Source organism: Panthera uncia, chromosome E1, assembly GCF_023721935.1.
Source record: "Panthera uncia isolate 11264 chromosome E1, Puncia_PCG_1.0, whole genome shotgun sequence".
Classification (NCBI taxonomy): Eukaryota; Metazoa; Chordata; class Mammalia; order Carnivora; family Felidae; genus Panthera; species Panthera uncia.
In genome coordinates this window covers 4,282,919-4,302,749 of record NC_064814.1, presented here as the reverse complement: position 1 = coordinate 4,302,749, position 19,831 = coordinate 4,282,919, and the positions used below count along the sequence as shown (strand labels likewise).

General features: G+C 62.2%; 1 protein-coding gene across 8 annotated transcripts in view; it reads left to right on the top strand.

Moving 5' to 3' along the window:
* The window catches only part of SEPTIN9 (septin 9), a 146,072-nt gene that overhangs the window by 110,423 nt on the left and 15,818 nt on the right, over positions 1 to 19,831 (top strand). Inside the window, exon 1 of one of the 8 annotated variants that reach the window (XM_049635623.1) lies at positions 1,201 to 1,322. The exons of 4 other annotated variants lie outside the window; for them this stretch is intronic. The gene's annotated coding sequence lies outside the window, so the exon portion shown is untranslated. Of the gene's footprint in view, positions 1 to 1,200; positions 1,912 to 8,761; positions 8,864 to 19,831 lie in introns of those variants that run through there. 3 more of the 8 variants (XM_049635622.1, XM_049635624.1, XM_049635625.1) reach the window with 3 other exon arrangements.

Genomic DNA, 19,831 nt, shown 5'->3' with positions numbered 1-19,831 from the left:
TATATCCAGGCTCCTTGTTAACCTTGACACCTGGGACAGGAGTCCCCCCTGGCATCCTTTGTCCATGGTTCTTGGAACTGTCCTTCGGGGCCCCGGTGACAGGGGCCCAGCAGGGTGGGCAGGGGGTGGGCAGGAACCACCCCCTGCCCACCCCTGACTCCCCATCCTAGGAAACCACCTTCTTGGAGGAAAGAGAGGCGCCAATTTTGAGTGGCCACTCTTCCTGATTCTGGTCGTCCTGTCCCACTTTAGTTCTCGTGACTACAGTTGACGCGCCCATTTTGCAGGTGGGGAGGGCCCGAGCCCGCAGGGTTGGGTCATGAGCCAAAGCTCTCTCCCGGGAAGGGGGCCTGATTCTGGCGTCCGCCTCCGAGGTCCGCGTCTCAGATCCACGACCGTCCTCCCTCCCGCCGTGATGGGAACGAGATCTCCGGACACGCATCCCTCCCCTGGACGCTCCCCGTCTTTGGCCAGGCGCCCAGAGACCACGGCGGCGGCTTTGCACTCTGCGTGGGGTGGGGAGGGGAGGACAGCGGCCCCCTGAAGCCTTCACGGTTCGGAGTCCGTGGCCATCAGGGGTGGGCAGTGCTTGGGCTGGTGCTGCTGGGGAGAGCTGGCTTCTGAGGAACCCCAGGGGGACCAGCTGGATGTGGCCGGTTTGCCAGCGTGGCCAGTGGGTGGGCGCCTGGGGGCCTCGTCCACCAGCCACGTGGGGGGCATGGGAATGGGAAGGAGAGCCGGCCTCGGGAGCGGGTCTGGGCCAGCTGGCCCTCACACCACCTTCTCAGGTGTCCCTCAGGGCTCCTCTGCACTTGAACGACTCACTCCCCGCCCCTGCAAATCCCCCCAAAACCCGCGGGAGCTCTCTGCTAGTGGGGAGGAGGCCTGGGGCTCCCTTGGCCACTCTAGCGCCTGGGAGTGACTCACTCAGGGGTCAGAGGTCGTGGCACGGGATGGGTCTGGCAGATCCCAGCGTCCAGGCCCAGCCCCAAACAGGGTGGTTCCCAAGCTCCTCCCTCTGGGGACCACCTAGCCCATCCCCCCTGAGGGTCCCAGCACCACACCAGGCTCTGCGGGGGAGGGTGACTCATTGCCAGGGCCCTGAGGGCTGTAGAAGCTGCCGCTCCGGGAAGAAAGAAAGTGCTCAGGGTGAGCCGGCCCCGCCCGTACCTCCCCGCCCCGCCCGGCCCCAGTTCCCCTTCTCGAGGCTTCTCCCTGGGGGCCGTCTCCACCACGGCGCGCTTAGGCAGTTGAGGCTTTGGCCCTTGACCGCTTTCCTGGGGGAGGTCTGCCGACCTGAGGGAGCCCGTCCGATAGCCTGGGTGTGTTATCTGAGCCGGCCGGGGGTCAGGACCCGTTTGGGGCTCACCTGGCCAAGGGAGGGGGGTGCTGGGCGGGGCAGCAGGGACCGAGGGCGCCCCCGGGCAGTGTCAGATTCCCGGCACCACCCTGCACTCCCGTCCCGCCCGCCTCCCCCGGGCAGGACCGTCTGGGAGGAGGGGACTCTGCGGGCGCCCTGACTTGTGGCCGGGGCGGTTGGGACTGGACGTCCAGGTGAGCCGTCTTCCCTCTCTCCCTCCTGGAGCTCTTTCCTGGGGGACCCCGTCGCTTCCCTGGAGGCCGGCTCGGGAGCTCGGCTCCTTGGCGTTTCTTACGCACCGAATGCACCCCGGTTGGTTTCGGGCCTGCAGCCGGGCGCCCTTTCTCTCCCCCGCCCCCGACTCTGCTCCCCTCGCCCTGCCCCCGAGCCTCCGGGCTCAGGCGGTCCCTCCTACCTCTGCCCGCGCTCTGGGAGGCTCCTTGTTCCGCGGCCACAAAGCCCCTTTGATCCTCTGCTCGGCTCCGAGCCATGTGACCCGGTGGGCGGGCCGCGCTCTCCGGCAGCCAGCGCAGCCCGACTCAGCTGCAGGGGTGAGTCCTCCGCTCCCTTTGTTCCTTGCGGCCTCGCACCGGCGGTGGCCGGGGGCCCTCAGGTGGTGCGGCCGCCCGGCGGTCCTCCGACGGCCCGGTGGCGGGGCGGCGCGCGGCGCCTCCCCGGGGGTCCCTGTCCCCCACCCGGGCCCGGCCCCCCGCTCCCCACCACCAGCCGGCGGGACGGCTCTGGGTCCCCGGGAGAGGGGCGGCGGGAGCTCGGTCTCCACGCGGGGCCCAGATTTTCGGCCGCGGAGCAGGAGAAAAGGGCTTTGTGCGGCCACAGCTATCTCTTTGTAAATATTGGGCCAGCTAAGCCAAGTGGCCAGGTCCTTCCCGCGGCGGGGAGTTTCTCGCAGCCGGTTTCCCATTCGCGGGGGGCTTCCCTGGCTTCCAGGAGGCCCGGGAGGCACTCGGATTGGCCACCGCTGCCTCTTAAAATCGTTCCGCACAGATTGTCAGCCGTTGGGGCGGGCGGCTGGGAGGCTAGCTTCGGCAGACCCTGGACATGCGGGTGCCCCATCTGGTATGGGCGTGGGGGACCCTGCCGCGCTGTCTCCGGGTCCTGGGGGCGGGTGGGGGGGGGGGCGTCTGGAAGGCGGCTTGTGCCCGGAGGATCCTGGGGGGGCGGGGAGGTGAGGGAGGAGCTCCTTGGGGCCGAGGCTTCCAAAGAACTTTCCAGCCGAGACGATGGGAAATCCCCCAGACTCAAATCCCACAGCCAGCCGGGCGAGTCCCCCCCCGCCCCCCTCGTGCACCAGCGCTGGGATGGCCGGGGTGCTTCAGAGCCTGTGCCCTCTGCTCCCAAAACTTCATCCCACTGTCCCCTGGGGATCGACTCAGCCAGTCCTCGTGCCCCTCTGCTTCCTCTCTGCCAGGAAATCTGCCTCTTTTGTCAGAGGTTTGGGGGAGCATCTCTGCTCACCAAAGAGAAGTTTGGAATTCCTTTCCTGGAGGAAAATGTGCCGCCCAGGCAGTGGGCTTCTGGCGGTAGGCATAGCACCCTAGTAGGAATTTGGTTTGGATCCCGCACAGAAAATCCTGTTAGGCAAGGACAGAGAAAAAGCCCCCCATTCCCTTCTAATCCCTTATGTCTCCTTCTGATCCCTTCTAATCACGTGTGGGTTTCCCACCTCGTTCATGGGCGCTTGGCCTCCGTGGGTGTTTACATAAATGTCATTTCTCTTCTGGCTGGCTCCCCGGGGCAACCCAGGGGGGCTCCTTTTCAGGAAATAGGAAGCAGAATGAGTTTGTTTAACCATTTGGGGCTGGAGGACCAGTGTCTGTGTGGGACCTCTTTGGAAGGGTGGGGTGCTTGCTTCTGTCCCTTTGGGTCTCCTTCGGGCTCAGGTGAGACTTCGGAGGGAGGCCTCTTCTGTGGCTGACCCGTTTTAACATCTGCGTTGTCGGTGACCCCTCCTGGGCATCCCCACTGCCCCCCCCCCCGATTATTTCCGTGTTGGGGCACCTGCCTCACTAATGTGTCTGCTGGTTTCTGTCTGTATTTCCGACAGACTCTGCTCCGTTTAACTGGCACCGTGTCAGGGACGGTGGCCAGTTCAGCTGGCGTGTGGGGAGGGCCTACTCTGTGTGGGGCACAGGGCGCTCTGAGACGTGGGGAGGGGGCAGCCACAAGGCCCCGCCCACCCAAGCCAAAGACAGCCCAGGTTGGGGCCCATGGGTCATTCCCTGAGCGCCCCAAGCCTCGAGAACAGGGCTCACGGTGGCTTTCACCCCAGAAGCCCCGCACCCCTTAAGGCAACCAGAGTCTCTGGGCTGACCTACCTCCCACCACCCCCTCCCCTCTTCCCCAGCCACGGACCCTCCCCACTTCCTGTTGTGTCATAGCCTGAGCTGTTCTTGTCAGATAGGATGAGCCACATTCCCTAGGGGCCTTCAGAGAAGGGGAAGACCCTATCCTTAAGAAAGCACCCCCGCCAGCCTCTAGCCTAGCTTCCTGTGTTGTCAAAGGCTTAGGAGCTTCCGTTATCCGATGCCCCCTGCACATTTAAGGCTCGGGCCAGCTTTCCCAGGCCACCCAAGGGGTTCTGGGCTCCCTCCTGCTCTCCTTGGCCAGGTGCACGGGAGGGATGACTTTATTTCAGGGCTGGTGATCTCGGAGATCACCACTGCCCGCTTCCCCGCAGCCGAGCTCTCCGGGAAGATGCTTCCAGCAGAAATCACAGCCCTTGGCCCAGACTCATTCCCAGATTTCTGCCTTCCAGCGGCAGGCTTTGATTTGTTTATTGAGAGCCATCCTGGTTCCTTGGACAGGTAGGGACCTGCTCTCAGGCGCTCAGTGGAGCCTTGCAAGGCCTTCCCAGGAACGCTCCCCAGGGTGGCGGGCAGTGAAGTCATCTGTGCGGGCCAGCCCGTTCTCTGAGGAGCAGGCTGGGAAGCCAGGGGAGGCCCACAGCTAATGATAGGCCTTCCAGCCTGCCCGCCGTGGCTTGTCCCTGGGCTGGGGTGGGTGAGTGGGGTCCAAATGCCCCGTCCTCTCTTTCTCTGTTATCATCACCGGGAAGGGCCGGGCCGCCGGGCCCAGGAGTTCCGAGTTCTGATTCTAACTTCGGGCCCTTGCCCTCTGGACCAGCCCGTTCCCACCTTGAGAGCAGAATTGGTGCTCAGCCCTCAGAAGCTGGTTTCCGGGAAGAGGGTCTGGGCCTTGGTTTGGGGGGCTGCAGCTTCTCACAAAGGGTCTGAAAGGCGAGGGTGAGCCCGTCGGCTCACTCCCCTCTTCCTGGCTGGTCCAACCGAAATGTGATTTTTAAACGTTTTAGTTTAGCTGGATCGTGGCAGAGGCACCCCCAAATTTCTTGTGCCTCTTCTGAAGCTGGGGGTGGGGGGGCCACCCTTGGGGAGATGTTGGCTCCCGAGCAGCCAAGGTGGCCCTCGGAACCCCAGCTCCAGGCTGGGGTTGAGTCACTGACACTGACCCTGCGCCCACCCCCCCCCCACCCCCCGCCCCCACACTTGGCCTTGGGGAAGGAGAGCTCACCAGGCATTGATTTCCTCCATTTTGCACCTGGCTTGCAATCCCCACTTCCGGGACCTGTGTCCCCAGAGGCCTGCCAGCCCCTGCCCTGCCCTGCAAATGCCAGGCACCGAGGGCCCAGTCATCTGGACGGTCATTGGAGTGTCCTTGCTGATGTCCCCAGCAGAGTGTGTCCTACCTCCCAGATACTTATCTCCTACCTTATCTCCCAGGCCAGGTTCTAGGTGCCTGTCACCAGGCCTTTGACGTTGGGACCCCAGATAAGATTTTCCTAGCTCGGAGCGGGACGGTGATTTCAAATTCACTCTCCTGCGTGGAGGCCCCCCCCCCCCCCACACACACACACACACCGGACGGGGACATTGTGTCCTGTCTTTCCCTAGACTGTGGACTTGTGTAGAGATTGCATTTTATTGATCTCTGTCTCCGGGCCCCGGACCTCCCAGGAGCTTGCTCAGTTAACGTTTGAATGCATGCACGGTCAGCACGGTTTGCCCAAAGCTTTTCATCTTTTGTCCAAATCCTCTGGTTTCTGTACGACCAGCTCCAGAGAGCCTTACGAGAACAGCCCATGGCCCTACTGTCTTTATACGTGCTCTCCTTGGAGTGTTTCTTTTCTTGGAGATCTGAATACATCCTCCCGGTGCAGGGGACTGGACCAGATGGCCCGGCCCCCACTCTGTGCCCTGGTTCCGGGGAAGTAGGGGACTGAGGACAGGATCCACGTTGCCACCTGTTGGCGGGTGTCAGCTGTGGACTCCAAAGACCCATGACGGGAGGGGGGGCAGGGGCCCCCCTGGGTCGGAGGGACAGTCGCTGCTGTTTTGCAGACCACATGCTCTGCTAATGCAGGGCTGGGCCCTCCAACAGGGCCCGTCCTGCTGACCACAGTTGACTCCGGGCCCGGTGTGCGGAGCCCTCTGTCTTCCTCTTGGAGAATTTATTGAGGTGATGAGGCTGCCTCATGCCCTACATGACAGGTGGAAACTGAGAAAGTTTCTCTTTGGGGAACACGTAAGGTTGCCTATTAGGAATAAGTTTATTTATTACAGAATAAATGAGTTTTTTAAAATTACTTCTTTTTCACAGAGAGACAGAGACAGAGCGTGAGCAGGGGGAGGGGCAGAGAGCGAGAGGGAGACACAGAATCGGAAGCAGGATCCAGGCTCCGAGCCGTCAGCACAGAGCCTGACCCGGGGCTCGAACTTACGAACCGCGAGATCCTGACCTGAGCCAAAGTCGGACGCTCAACCGACGGAGCCCCCCCCCGGGCGCCCCCAGAATAAATGAGTTTTAAGCTGATTCCTTGAGCCACCTCTGCTCCAGGCCACCTCAGCCCAAGGCCGGTTTGACCTACGTCGATCCGAGTGCCCTCCTCACCGCCCCCCCAGAGCCCACCTGGCCAGCCGAGGGGCCGCTTCAGGCTTCCTCTGTGCTGCTGAATAGTGCCGAACAAGCCTTGTTGGCACCTTCCTGTCGGTCTTCCCACACGTCCGGAATGTTCCAGTTCAGGGCAGAAGCCCGTTGTGCCCTCCTCTGGTGCTTTCCCCCCCATCTTGGAGGCAGATGCCAGGACGAAGGCCTGGGAAGCAGGTTGCTCGGCCCCACGGGTTCAGTGACTTACCTGCTGATGCCAGATTGGCAGCACTGGAGCTGGGACCCCCCCCCCCCCCCCCCCCCCCCCCCCCCCCGTCCCCCCCCCCGCGGGGGGGGGGGGCCCCCCCCCCCCCCCCCCGCCCCGCCTTCCCATGTGTCCCCTACTCAGGTGTAGAGTGAGCCCTCCCCCAGTCCCCTCTTAGGGCCCCAGCGGGCGGAGGCCCTTGGAGGCAGGATGTGGGGGCCGTTCCGAACCAAGGGAACTCAGCGCCCAGGTGAGGCTCCCAGCGAGGCGGGCGGTGACTCCGGGTGGAAGCCGGGAGGTTGGGGAACAGTGAGGAGCCTGGCGGAAGTTCCTGTGGAAGGTGAGGGGGGAGGCGGGCGAGGGTGGGGCGGCCAGGAGACCCCTGTCTTTCTTTGGTGGGGACCTGGGCCCAGGGACCAGCCCCACCTCTGTTAACTTGGCATCAGCCGGCCACCTATGACCGGGTCAGCGTTTCCCGAGGCTCCTGACCAGCCCCCACATCTGCTTTGTCGACCTGCTCGCTCGCTGGGAGAGCGGCCCGCTCCCCAGATTCCGTGAGAGGATGGACATTGCAGGGAGAGCTTCACACGTGGGGCCAGGGAACCGCCTGGTGCCTGCCGTGCACCTGTCGATGGCCCTGCGGCCTTACACACGTGCCGCGTCGCCTCTGAGCCGCCGTCCAGTTTCCGGAAGGTCTACCGCTTCACGGGGTCAGCACGGAGGTCACAGAACCTGGACGGGAGGTGCCAAGTGCGTGTAACCCCTCGCCTGCCGTTCTCATGAGTCCTGACCTTGGGATGGCCCTGGGCCGAGCAGGGTAGGGGGACCCACGAGGCAGGCCTTCCAGAAGCTTCCATCCCAGTTAGGTGGCAAGTACACACCAGCTTGGGTGGCTCCGTCAGTGAAGCGTCCGACTCTTGATTTTGGCTTGGCTCATGAGATCGAGCCCCGCGGCGGGCTCTGCGCGGACGGCGTGGAGCCCGCTTGGGATTCTCTCTCTCTCCCTCTCTCCCCCTCTCCCCCTCCCTGCTTGCGTTCTCTCTCTCAAGAATAAATAAACATTTAAAAAGATGCACCAGCTGTAAGGTGAGCGGCTCTAGGAAGGTGTCCTAGGACCTGCTGGGGGTGGGGTGGGGGTGGGGGGTCCCAGGAAGCAGCTACTTTGCAATTGGGACTCAGCGAAGGTTTCAGGGCCCGGAGTGTTGAGATGCTCCCTCTGGGCTCTTTGGAATTTCACTGGAGACACAGAGGAGAGCAGCTCAGGGGCGGCTGGGGGAGCGGGGCCACAGGGGAAATTTCCGGGAACATGTGGGGGTGGGGCAGGGCTGGGGGGTGTGGTGCCCACCTGTCCACATGGAGGTGGCACCCCACACACGGCACCCCTCAGCAGGTGCCTGCTTCCTGCTTCCTGCTTCCTGTTTCCTGCTTCCTGCTTCCTGCTCTTCCTGCACAGAGTTCCTCAGCTGACCTTTGCCATCCTTCCAAAGGTCTTGGCTGCCTCCCCAGCCTCCCCCGGGGCTCACAGTGGAACCGGAGCACCTGGTCAGTCACACCTTGCCCGTGTGCCGACAGCCACTTCTGTCTGCATTATTTCCTTATACATTTGCCCAGCAACGCGTTTTGGACACCACTCAGCAGGAAGGTGCAGAAATGTTTCTGGGCCTGAAACCCAGGCCTGGCCTGCTCACATCTCCTGGGGCCCATCGTGGGCCTGTGGGAGGATGAGCCAGTGGCCTCTCCCTGCACCTGTCGGCTGCTAGATCCCAGACTGTGGGGGAGACGTGTGAGTCAGGGATGGGAGGCTGGTTCTCCGAGGGCCCCCGTGTTTGTGGGGCGGTTGGGGTGAGGACAGTCCCCCCGCGTGTGCCGCCCTGAGCTGGCCCCTCGCCGTGGGGCTCCCCGGGGACGGCTGGGGAGTAAAGACCTAACGAACGCCACGGGGCACTCGGAAACTCAGGCGCTAAAGTCATAATTAAACCTTGAGCCACCAGAGACCTCCCACCCCACCCTCTCTGGGGCCTTTGCCGCCCCGTGAAAGCGGGGCTTCGGTGAATTCTCTAGGACTTGTTTCCACGGAGGCTCGTTCGGCAGCATCCTTTGGGTTTGGGACGGGACAGGGCGAAGCTCGGGCCTCTGACAGATTTGGGGTGGGTCGTGCCAGAGATGGCCCAGGATATCCGGCGGCCGCCCCCCGGCAGCTGCTGGCTCCTGCCATCATTTCCGCTGGGTCGGCTGGGCCTGCGCAGAAGACCGAACACCTGCCCGGTGTGTGTGTGTGCGCGTGTGTGGGGGGGGGGCCTGGGGCCTGCTGCTGCTGCTTCACCCAGTTGGTTCCGGTACGTGTAAGGGGTCGCAGGTGTCCCTGCATCCGGGAGGGGAGTGCTGAGTGGGTTTTCCCTTGTCCCTCCTGCCCAGAGACCCTCTGTGGTTGCTGATTGGCTGCGTTTGAATCCCAGTATCCCCTCCCTTCAGGTTGAGGTTTTGGTTTCCTGCTGTGTTAAAGGGGGCTCCTAATGAGCACCGGTGGGGTCAGGAGCAGAGAGGGCAAGGGGGGGGTCGCAGGGCCAGGGAGCCTGCCAGCGTCCCCACTCGCTGGGCTGCAGAGTTGGGGGGCACCTGGAGGCGGGATGTTGGATCGGTGCTGGGAGCTGGCCACGGACGAGGACGCGGGGAGCAGGCTGTTATATTGCTGTTGTTAGGAGCTTTATCGAGATACACTTCGCACGCCGTTAAAATTCAGTCGTCTAAAGTGTACAATTCAGAGGTTTTTAGCGCATCCCAACGTTACCCAGTCATCACGACTAATTCCAGAACATTCTCATCATCTCAGAAGAGACCCTGTTCCCACGAACAGCTCCCTGCCCCCAGCCCCTGGCAACACGAAGCTGCCTCGTGCCTCTATGAATTTGCCTGCTTTGGGCGTTGTATAAATGTGGAATCAGAGAGGACAGGTGGCTTTTTATGCCATGGTATCTTCAAGGTCCACGTGGTAGCAGGGGTCAGCGCTTGGTTCCTTTTCCTGGCTGAATAGTGTTCCACGCGGTGGTCCCGTCCTGTGCTGCTTATCCCTTCATCAGTAGCCGGGCATCGGGGCTGTTTCTGTTTTTCGAGTCCTGTGAATCATGCAACACCCGATGTTGGTGCCCGTGTCTTGGTGCGGACTTGTGTTTTCATTTCTCCCCGGAATTGCCGGTCGTGCGATAGTTGGTTCGCCAGCACGGGTGGGGGCGCGCCCTGTGTCCCCGGCGGGGGGAGGCGGCGGCGGGGAGGGGGCAGTCGCTGCGCGCTTCTCTCTCTCCTGCACTTTCCCCCATGACCTGTCTTGAGTCTGTGTCTGGGCGATTCGCCAGGGGTCCTTTTGTTTCCTTTTGCATCCTGCGGTGAATGGGCTGGAGGGGTTGGGGGGGGGGGGGGGGGGGGGGGGGCACAGAGAAGCCATTCGGGTCTGCAGCTGAGTCCTGGAGCCGACTTCTGGTTTCCGTGGGCCCAGAACTAAGGAAGGTTTGCGTGTCTCTTCTCGTCCTCTTCTCTCCTCTCCTCTCTTCTTCTTTCTCTCTCCTCTCTCTCTCTCTCTCTCTCTCTCTCTCTCTCTGTTTGCTTGTCTCTTCTCTTTTCTCTTCTCTTCTCTTCTCTTCTCTTCTCTTCTCTTCCCTCCCCTCCCCTCCCCTCCCCTCCCCTCCCCTCCTCTCCTCTCCTTTCTCTCTCCTTCTCTCTCTCTCTCTCTGGAAGGTTTGCATGTCTCTTCCCTTCCCTTCCCTTCCCTTCCCTTCCCTTCCCTTCCCTTCCCTTCCCTTCCCTTCCCTTCCCTTCCCTCCTCTCCTCTCCTCTCCTCTCCTTCTCTCTCTCTCTCTCTCTCTCTCTCTCTCAGCTGCAGCAGTGAACTCACGCAGTGTGAGAGAGGAAGTGGGTGGAGGGAGTGGCTGGGTTTTGTGTGACCCCCTCCTCCTCCCTCTCCCCCTTCCCCTCTAGAGGAAGCTGAGGGAAAGGAGGACTGGGGTGTGGGAGCGGCCTTTCTTTTTTTTTCCTGAGAGAACGCGCTCCCCCTTCCCCCACCGGCCTTGGCCCCGGGGAGACCTTTCCTTCCAGGGAGGGTGGAGGCGCGGGGGGCTGCCTCTGGGGTCCAGGGAGGGGGCGAGGGCCACGGCATGATCTGCAGGGAGCCACCGAAAAGTGAAGTGAAACAAACCCGTGTCCATTGTCATCTGAAACCACCGCGTGAGCGCAGAAAGCGAGGCCCTTTGCCCCGCCTGCACCAAGGCGCCCGCTCCCCCCGCAGCCCGAATTGAGCGCCCCGGGAAGGGCCCACTTGGCAGGGCCGGGAGCGAGCGGTCAGGCCCGGGCCAGGCTCCCCTCCTCCCGGCCCGCAGCTGGAGGGCCCTCTGTGCCGCGCCAGTTCACAGGCAGAAATTACCATATGAATGTGGCTCCTTCCCGGAGCCTCGGGGCGGAGGGACCTGGGAGGGGACCTGGGAGGCGACGGGCTCCCACCCCTGTGGCCTCCACAGCTGCTGCGATCTCAGGGAGGACGCCTCAGACGGTTCCCATCTGCCGGCAGGTACCCCGGGGGGTGTGTGGAGGGTGCGGGGCCGCCTGGGGTCTGCCTGCGGGCAGGGTCCCGTGAGGGTGGGACCCCCCAGACTGGTGCGCTCCCTAGTTTAACTTCCTTCCGTCGTCACCTGTGTAAGAGCCCTGTCGATCTTGTTATTTTAGTCTCATTTCGAGAGTCGCGGCCCGTTACCGCCGGAAGCCCAGGATCCCGAGTGATAAAGCAAGTTTGAGCGCTTTGCAGACTGTGCAGTGCCCAAGCCCAGCCCAGCCCTGGGGGTCAGCGCTGCTCACTGGGCCCAGCCGGCCCCTTGCGTCTGCGGTCCAGGCTGAGCCCCTGGGCCCCGGGACTGGGTATGTTTCCAAGACTGGTTGTGTCAGAGTTAATCAATTCTCTTTGCCAGTTCTAACCACTCTTCAGTCCGGGCTGGAGGCAGGTCACGTGTAGCTGCTGGACCGCAGATTAGGGGACAGCAGGAAGAGTCACCCTTGGGCTATGAAACTAACCGACTGACCCTAGTTCCCAGGAGGGCATGTCTTCCGGGGTTGCCCGGTGACCGACAGCCTGGTCCCTCCACGCTGGGGACTCGCTTGTCGCTGTTGCACCGGCCAGGCCATCTGCAGCGGTGGGGAGCGGCTCGGGGCAGTGACCGGGGTGGTCCGAGCCCCTGCCCACCGGCATGCCTGCCCCAGGCCCAGTCTCTGCCCACCTCTCCTCCTCTGGGCGCCCTTCCCCCCATTTCCTGAGCAAAATTTCCTGAATGGGCAGGAGCTGTCCTCGGAAGCCCGTCCATCCGTCCATCCTTCCTCTTCGGTGCTTTGTGGCTCCAGAGGACGACGGAGACTGGAAATGGTTAACATCCCATTCCCATCCTGCCACACGCCGAAGGCCGTGGGGAAGCCCGTGGGAGAGGATGCGGGCCAGCAGTTTGGGGCCGGGCCGAGAGGCGCCACCCGGCTTGGCCGGGGAGCAGGAGCCGGCCCCTTACAGTGTTCTGGGAAGAGAGGAGGAAGGAAGGGTAGCGAGTTTCCTATTCGTTCGTTCATTCACTCACTCATTCATTCATTCATTCATTCAACAACTGGGGAAATGAGGGGTTCCTCCAGGAGCAGAGCAGGAGAGAACCTCTGTGAGGAGCCTTGTTTGCAGAGCTGGTAGGAGCTGGGGAGACAGTCCATTCACCCAAGCTGGAGAGCTGGGTATGGGCTTCTGTTTTCTGTACAGCTACTCAGAGCACTGACTGGGCACTCTTCCTTGTGCTTCGTAGTAAACAATCTTGTTTGATTCCCCCAGCGCTCTCGGGAGGCAAGCAGTGGTATTGTCCCAATCCACACAGAAGAAAATGGAGGTGCAGAGAGGTTAAGTTCCTTGCTCTGGGTCACACAGCGAGCGTGATGGGGGGGGGGTGAGGGTGGAGGGCAGGCATGGTGATGGCTTGGGTGGTGGGGGCCGCGGGGAGGCAAGCAAGGCCGCCACCTGCAGGGATGTTGGGCTGGAACTGGTAGGACTTTGAGACAGATGGTTGGGTTTGGGTGATGGGAAGGGAAGGACCAAGGCTGGGCCCCCCAGATTTGTAGCTGTGGTAACTGGACGCCTGGAGGTGCCATTTACTCACGTGGAGGGATTGGGGGGCGGCCTGGAGGGTCAGAGTTCAGTTTGGGGCCCGTTCGGTCTGAGACCTCCAGACTTCACTGGGCAGGGGCCGCAAGACGCTGGTGCCGGTGGGGCCTCGGGGCATCTCCGCTGAGCTGGGACGGACTCAGAGGGACGGTCAGTTGGCATCAGTGTGTGAACCGGACAGAGGTTGGCCTGTGACGCTCAGGGGCTGGGCAGAGTCGCCTGGAGAGAGTGTCCAGCCGGGGGGCCGGGACTTCCAGGTGGAAGGAGAGCCAGCAAAGAGGCTGAGCCCCCCAGCAGCCTCGGACAGCGGAGGCCTGCGCGGCTAAGAGAAGAGAGCGCTGCAGGAAGGAAAAGACTGACTGGGGTGCTCAGGGCTCACTCCCCGCAACGTGGGGTGAGGGGTGACCCCTCAGGACTTTGTTCCGCAGAGGTCTGGCAGCCGTGTGCACTCAGAACCGCCAGTCCAGAAGTACGCCCCAGCTTCACCCCCCCATTGCCGACAGGAAATGGGCTGTGCCCGCTCCTCTCTGGTGTGTGACCCAGCCCTGGGCTCACAGGTGTCTGCACCCTGCCCACGGCCAGCGTGTCCCCCCCCCCCCCCCCCCCCCCCCCGCCCCGACCCCAGGCGGTGTCTCAGGGGTGATGGAACGTCCCCCCCGAGGGGTAACTGGGCAGCTGTCCCTGCACACGGCTTTTTCCTGGGGAGGGCCCCGGGTAGAGGGGTGGCTGTGTTTCTGAGATTCCTCCGATGGGCGGGCTGTCCGTCCCACGTTCCCCTACTGGCTTCGGGTGTGTCCTCAGAGTTCACAGGGCCTTTCTTGGGCTTATCCTCGGAACGAGTGGCTCCCGTAGGAGCGCCGGGGAGCAGTGGAGTCTGGGACGTGTGGAATCGGAGCGGCCCCGCCGGCCGGGGGGACGCGGTCCGAGTAGGAGTCCTTGCTAATCCCCAGGCCCCGAGCCCACTGCTTCCAGAACCTCTGCTCTCCTGAGCAGGAAGGACCCAGAGGTGGGAGAGAAGATGACTCCAGCTCTCTTGCCACTGCTCAGCCCACAGCCAGAGCGACAAAGGGATGGGGGACCTGATTCAAGAGGGTCCGGGGCTGCTGACTCCCTGCCTCAGGGGTCATCTGGTCAGGCTTCCCGCGCAGGAATGTGGTCCTCCCTGCATGGCCCCCACGGGCCACACTCTGCCTCCTGTAGCACCCTGGGCACAAGGGAGATCTTCTGCTTAGCCCCTGGCCTGGGGGGGAGGGGTGTCCTGTGGCCCCCGGGGAGCCCTGTTTCCTCCGATGACTTCATCAGCTGGGGGAGGCGGGACCTCCAGCGCCCCCAGCCTCTGTCCCTCTGGTGAGGATCTGCTGACAGTCCCGCTGATAGAGGGGACAGGGGGAGGGGAGGCCTCCCCCCCTCCTTAGCGGGACATCCCTGATAAGAGGAAATTCTACCCTGTGACAAATGGCCAGTTTCCACCCATCCATGGGGGGAGAATCTTTTCTTTTTGCTTTTAACTTGGCAAATATTTGCCAAGAACTAACGGAATCTCTGTGGTCAGCCGGCTCCTTCAGACCCGGTGGGCGGGCTGGCCCGGGGTTGGATTCTGGGTTTGCTTTGGGGCGGGGACCCGTTGTGCTGGAAGGTTCTCTGGGGTGGGAGGAGGCTCTGTGTTGGGGGGGGGGGGGGCACAGTCCCTGATCCTGCGAGGCCACTGGGTAGTGGAAAATGAAATAAAAAATGAATCCTTGATGCGGGGAGTCGGAGGGCTCAGCCCTGGCCCTGGCCCTTCTGCAGGCTGCTTTTTAGGAAGCGAACCATGCTTGCAGCCCGGAGCCTGCCCTGAGCAAAGCCCGGGGTCTCCGAAGGGCCGCCCAGCCCAGCTGAGAGCTCCCTGGAGGAGGAGAAGGAGGTGGCCGGGCCGCCAATAGAGAACAGAAGAAGGCCTCTTCCAGAAGCGGGTGGGGCGGCATGGGGAGAGAGGTGGCCGCTGTCCAAATCTGACTTCGCCGACTTGGGCCAATTGAAACCGTGTTGGCAGAAAGGGAGAGCTTCTTGAGATTCCTTCCTGCACAATAGAGGAGAAGCTTGCTTGAACGCGTTTGGCGGGAGAAAAGCCAAGCCGAGGAGCCTTGGCGGGCAGTGAGAGTGGGGGAACCCCCCTCCCCGCCTCCGGGGCGCCTCGGGCCCCTGAATGAATGAATGAATGAATGAGTCGGGTTGGGGTGGCACTGTCCCTGCCGTGTCCCCTCCCGGGTCCGCAAAGGGCATGGGGTCCTGGGAGATGTTTATTCATGCACACTTCCCCTGAGTCTCCTCACACAGAAGCTTTAGAACTGGAGTTTCGGTCTCCTTGGAAAAGGGAAGGAGGGCCGAGGGGGGGAAAAAATGCAGCCCTTTGCATCTGCAAATCCCTCCTTTCTCCGGAGAGGCTCCAGCCTCAGAGCTCCGTTTCTAAAGCAGAGTTTCAGGCCAGAGGGCAAAGTCTCAGATTTCTGGCAGCCCCGTTCCTGACCGGACTGTGACGAGCCGCTTCCTGCCCGGGACAAAGTGTGAAGTGTAATTTGATGTGGAATTACTTCTCGAATTAGATGAGGCATGCGCGCTTTTCCGATTCCGTCCTCGGTCCCCACCCGCACAAATCTGCAAAATTCGGCCATTTGTATTCAGTGTTTCCATCTTTAGAAGGGGACAGGAAGTTCCCCTGCGACATTTATGGGGAGTTTGTAACAGCCCCGGTGTAGGTGAATGGGGGGACCCGAGGAAGAAGGAGCCGAGTGAATGGGAAAGGATCCTGTTTTCAGAGCCCCGCAGGAGTGACGCCCCGTCCGGAATGACACCGTTTGTTCTCGCTGGTCCTTGCTGCAGCTCGGGGAGGGAGACCCCCTGCCCATCAAATTTTGTTGAGTGAATCTACATTGTGGTCCTGGTCCCCTAGGGCCCCGGGGTCTTTTTCCATGATTATTGTTGACAGCCATTTATTTCTTTGACGTCTCGGTCCAGGGCCTTTCTGCAGCCCCCGAATGTGGGTGTGTCTGGCCCCACGGACTGGCCATTCTCTTTCCTTCACCTGTATTCCCCAGGTTGGCTAAGAGTAGCACCTCCCTCCCGTGTCACTGATACCAGAAGTGGGGAGTCATCTTGGAGGCCCCTGTGAATTTTGTCAGTTCCACCTGGACCTGGGGCGGCCTCTAGGAGCTGGGGTTTTAGGATGAAAATGGGCATTTTGCTGCCTGCTCGGATGGATCCATCTGGGAGCTCTGATGGGGCCCCTGGCGGGTGGCGGGGGGGGGGGGGCCTCTGCGGTACCAGGGTTCTCCTACATCAGCGCCCCTGCCCTGGAGTCCCCTGGAATCTGGGACCCCCACACTGCTCCCTGCAGCTGTTTTAGAAGAGCTTGGCCAACCAGGCTTGGCCTTTGAATGACTTTATGAAGTCATGAAGATTAAAATCCTAATGCCCCTTGGGGCGCCTGGGGGGGCTCAGTCGGTTAAGCGTCCAACTTGGGCTCAGGTCACGATCTCGCGGTTCATGGGCTCAAGCCCCGCGTCGGGCTCTGTGCGGACAGCTCGGAGCCTGGAGCCTGCTTCAGATTCTGTGTCTCCCTCTCTCTCTGCTTCTCTCCCACTCACGCTCTGTCTCTGTGTCTCTCTCTCAAAAATAAATAAACGTTAAAAATTAAAAATAAAAAAATCCTAATGCCCCGTGAGAGGCCTGGTGCCTCACTAAACAGGATGGGCGGCTCCTGGGGGGGGGGGGGGGGGGGCGGCGAGAGCTTCAGTCCCTGCCCCAGCGGCACCTGCTCGGACTCTGCTGTCGGGAACGCACTGCTCCTGCTTTTCCGTGGTGCTGGAGGACCTGGCCTGTGGGGTCACCCTCCCTGCATTCAAATCCTGGCTCTGCCGTCCGTCCACTCGCGCTGGGTCATAATAAGTCACAAAAGCGGGCCTCAGCTTCCTCATCGGAGACTTGGGGGTAATGCCCGTCGCTGGCTTATCCGGTCCTTGTGCCGTGCACGTCAACGTGAGTTAGTGCAGGTGTGGCATTCAAGGTAGCACCCAGTGCATGGTGAGCCCCCGGGAGACCTCGGCTGTTGTGATCAGCGCCTCCCTTTGTTCCCTCGTTCATTCAGCATCGCGTTGTGGACCTGCCTCGTGCCAGGCACCGCTCTAAACGTGGCAATACACGAGTGAGTGTGGCGGATGAGGGCACTGGTTTCCTGACTGTCACGTCGGGGGACACGTGGGGAGAGGAGACCACACACAGCGTTACTCAGTCACTGTGGAGACACCTCCGAGGCTGGGTGTGGGCTCAGCAGGAGAGCAGCGGGGACAGGCCAGGAGCTGCGGGACTGGGCAGCCACCCAGGGAGGGACACGGGAGGGAAGGAGCAGCTGTGGTCACTCCGGGCACTACGTGCATTGGGTCTTCACCCATCTTCAAGAAGCCTCTTTGCGGGGGGCAGGGGGCAGGGCCTGACTGCGTCCTGGCCACGGGCTTCGGTGCTCTGCTGGGGTCTGCAGATGTCCCCTCAGCCTTCACTGCAGCCTGTGCCACTGTCCCGGAGGGTGGACTCCACGTGCTTGTGGGGGAGGGGGGGCAGCCGTCCCAGAACCCCCCACTGTGTGCGCTGTTCTGCGGTGAACTTGGACTGACTGCTGGGTCACCTGGGCTAGGGCCGGGTGGGAGACAGAAGGCTTACGTGTCTGGACGTGTGGTTTCCTCCAGGAGAGAAGTCTGGGGGCTTTGGGGCAGGAGGAGTCCCTGGTGCCCTGGGAACCCCGACATCTGGCCCCGAGTGGGTCTACCTAGATCTCCTTGGTGACTCTGGTTCCCTTTGTCGGCCGTTGGGTAGCCTTCCAGGCATCCGTGGACCGGTTGGCCTTGCTTTCTGCCCAGGCGCTGTGGGTGGTGACTGAGCAAGGCACATTCAGACACCAGGATCGGTGACCCCCGGCTCCAGGAGCCAGGCACGGAGAGGATCGGGGTGAGACAGTGGAGTGGCATTGGCTTTGCCCCGAGAGCGTTGTCCTGAGAGCCCGGTGCCCTGTGGATGCCCCTCTCCCGCTGGGAACAGAGTCAGGCAGTGGCCCAGGGTCCGTGGCCCCAGTAGAGCCACATCTACATTTGACAGCTGATGCTCGGGGACGATGGGACTCGTGGGGACCGGCAGCAGGCCGCCAAGGGGGGACCCCGGGGTGTTGGTTGGGGCTGGGGTGCCGTGAGGGGCTCCAGAGGTGTCCCAGCCCGAAGAGCTGCGCCCACAGCCCTGGTGGTTCCGGGAAGCTGCAGGCGACCATCCGATCCCGTCATCCTTGGTCACAGCCCCGGCTGCGGGCCCACACAAGAGCGAGGTCGCCGGTTGGGGCTGGGCGGAGCCCTGTGCTTCCTTCCTGCTTCAGGGCCCTGCCACCCAACTCCTGAGAGGAGGCCACCCAGCGGGCACCGGTGCTGAAGGAGGGGGCAGGCGTGGCGGGGCTTCCCCAGCAAGGGAGCGGTCAGTGGGCCAGGGCTCAAAACGGGGACCAGTGGAGAGAAATTGGCAAGACTTCCTCCCAACTGGCCTGCCTCCCCGCACCCCCCCCCCCCGGCCCCAAGAAATCACCCTTCCTGGGAGATGCAGGGCTGCTGACCCCGGGGGTGCCACCTGGCCATACCCGGCCTCCAGACCTCGGGCCTGAGCGTGGCATCTGGGCCTCAGCTGCCCGCTGTGCTGTGGGGCCGGCCGGCGGGCACTCGTGGGCCCAGTAGGGTTCTTTTAAATCCAGCTCCCCAGGCAGCCTTTTTGCTTTCCTTTCTTAATATGACAGTTTTATTGAGATCACAGTTCCCCCATCGCTCAAGCCACCCGTTTAGAGTGTCCAATTCAGTGGCTCGTAATCACAAGCTGTCATCTCCGTCCGCATCCAGAACATTTTCATCACCCCGAAAAGAAGGCCCCTGCACATTAAGCAGGCACTGTCCCTCCCCCAGCCCCTGGCCGCGCGTGCCTGCTTTCTGTCTTCATGGATCTGCCTGATTCTGGGCATTTCACATAAATGGAATCATACGTGTGTGACCTTTGGCGACCGGCTTCTCTCACGGAGCGTAATGTCTTCGAGGTTCGTCCGTGTCCTAGCAGGTGGCAGGATGACGTCACGGCCTTTTGCAGTTAATGTGCCACTGATATCCACATGTTGTTTTTCCGCCCGCGTCCTGGTGGGTGTTTTGCATATTTCTAGAGAGCCACTCTCGGGGCTGGGAGTCAGGGGTGCCACCCCAGCAAGCCGCGGCGTCAGGGTCCAGGGGCTCTCGGAGCGGAGAGCAGTGGCAGGGGCCGTGTGCTCAGGAACCACATGCGGCCCGTTTTCCCAGGTGGGCAGTGCCAGCAGGGTAGGGGACCGGCCACAGGCCACGGGGAGCTGGGGCCACGACCCGAGGCCCCTGGCGCCTACCGTGCGGTCTGCAGGGGATCACCCCGCCTCGCTCTGACGACAGGATGACCGTGGCACTTCTTGCCCGAACCACAGCCTTGCTGATGGTCGGCTGGCTTCTCTTCCTCAGGAGGCTGGATGCCCAAAAGAATTCAAAGCGGGGACTCAGATCCTTGTACAGCCGTGATCGTAGCAGCGTTATTCACGACAGCCAAAACGGGGGGGGACGGTGCGAGTGTCCGTTGACGGATGAATGGATAAACAGAATGTTATCAGGCAGCAAAAGGAAGGAAGGTCTGGCACCTGCTACGGCAGGAATGGGCTGTGAGGCCGTTAGGCTCGGTGAACAAAGCCAGACACAGGAGGACCGTGCCGAATGGGGCCCCTGGAGGAGTCAGATTCACAAAGCCAGAAGGTCCACCGGAGGTCCCTGGGGGAGCGGGGCGGGACTTAGTGTCTGATGGGCACAGAGTTTCTATCCAGGACGACGAAAAGGTTCTGCCATCTGATGGTGGTGATGCGTCACGTCATTGTGAATGCTGCCGAACCAAACAGCGAAACATGGTTTAAACGGTCAAAACTTTACGAAGGAAATAATTAGGCTGGAGGAAAGCATAAGCCCGTGTGTGGGGTCACCTCAGCCTGTGTGGTCCCTGGCCTGCCTTCCATCGGGGAGATCCGGTGGCATGGAGGGCGGTGACTTCGCCCTGGGCCTGGGAGCCTGGGGGCAGAGCT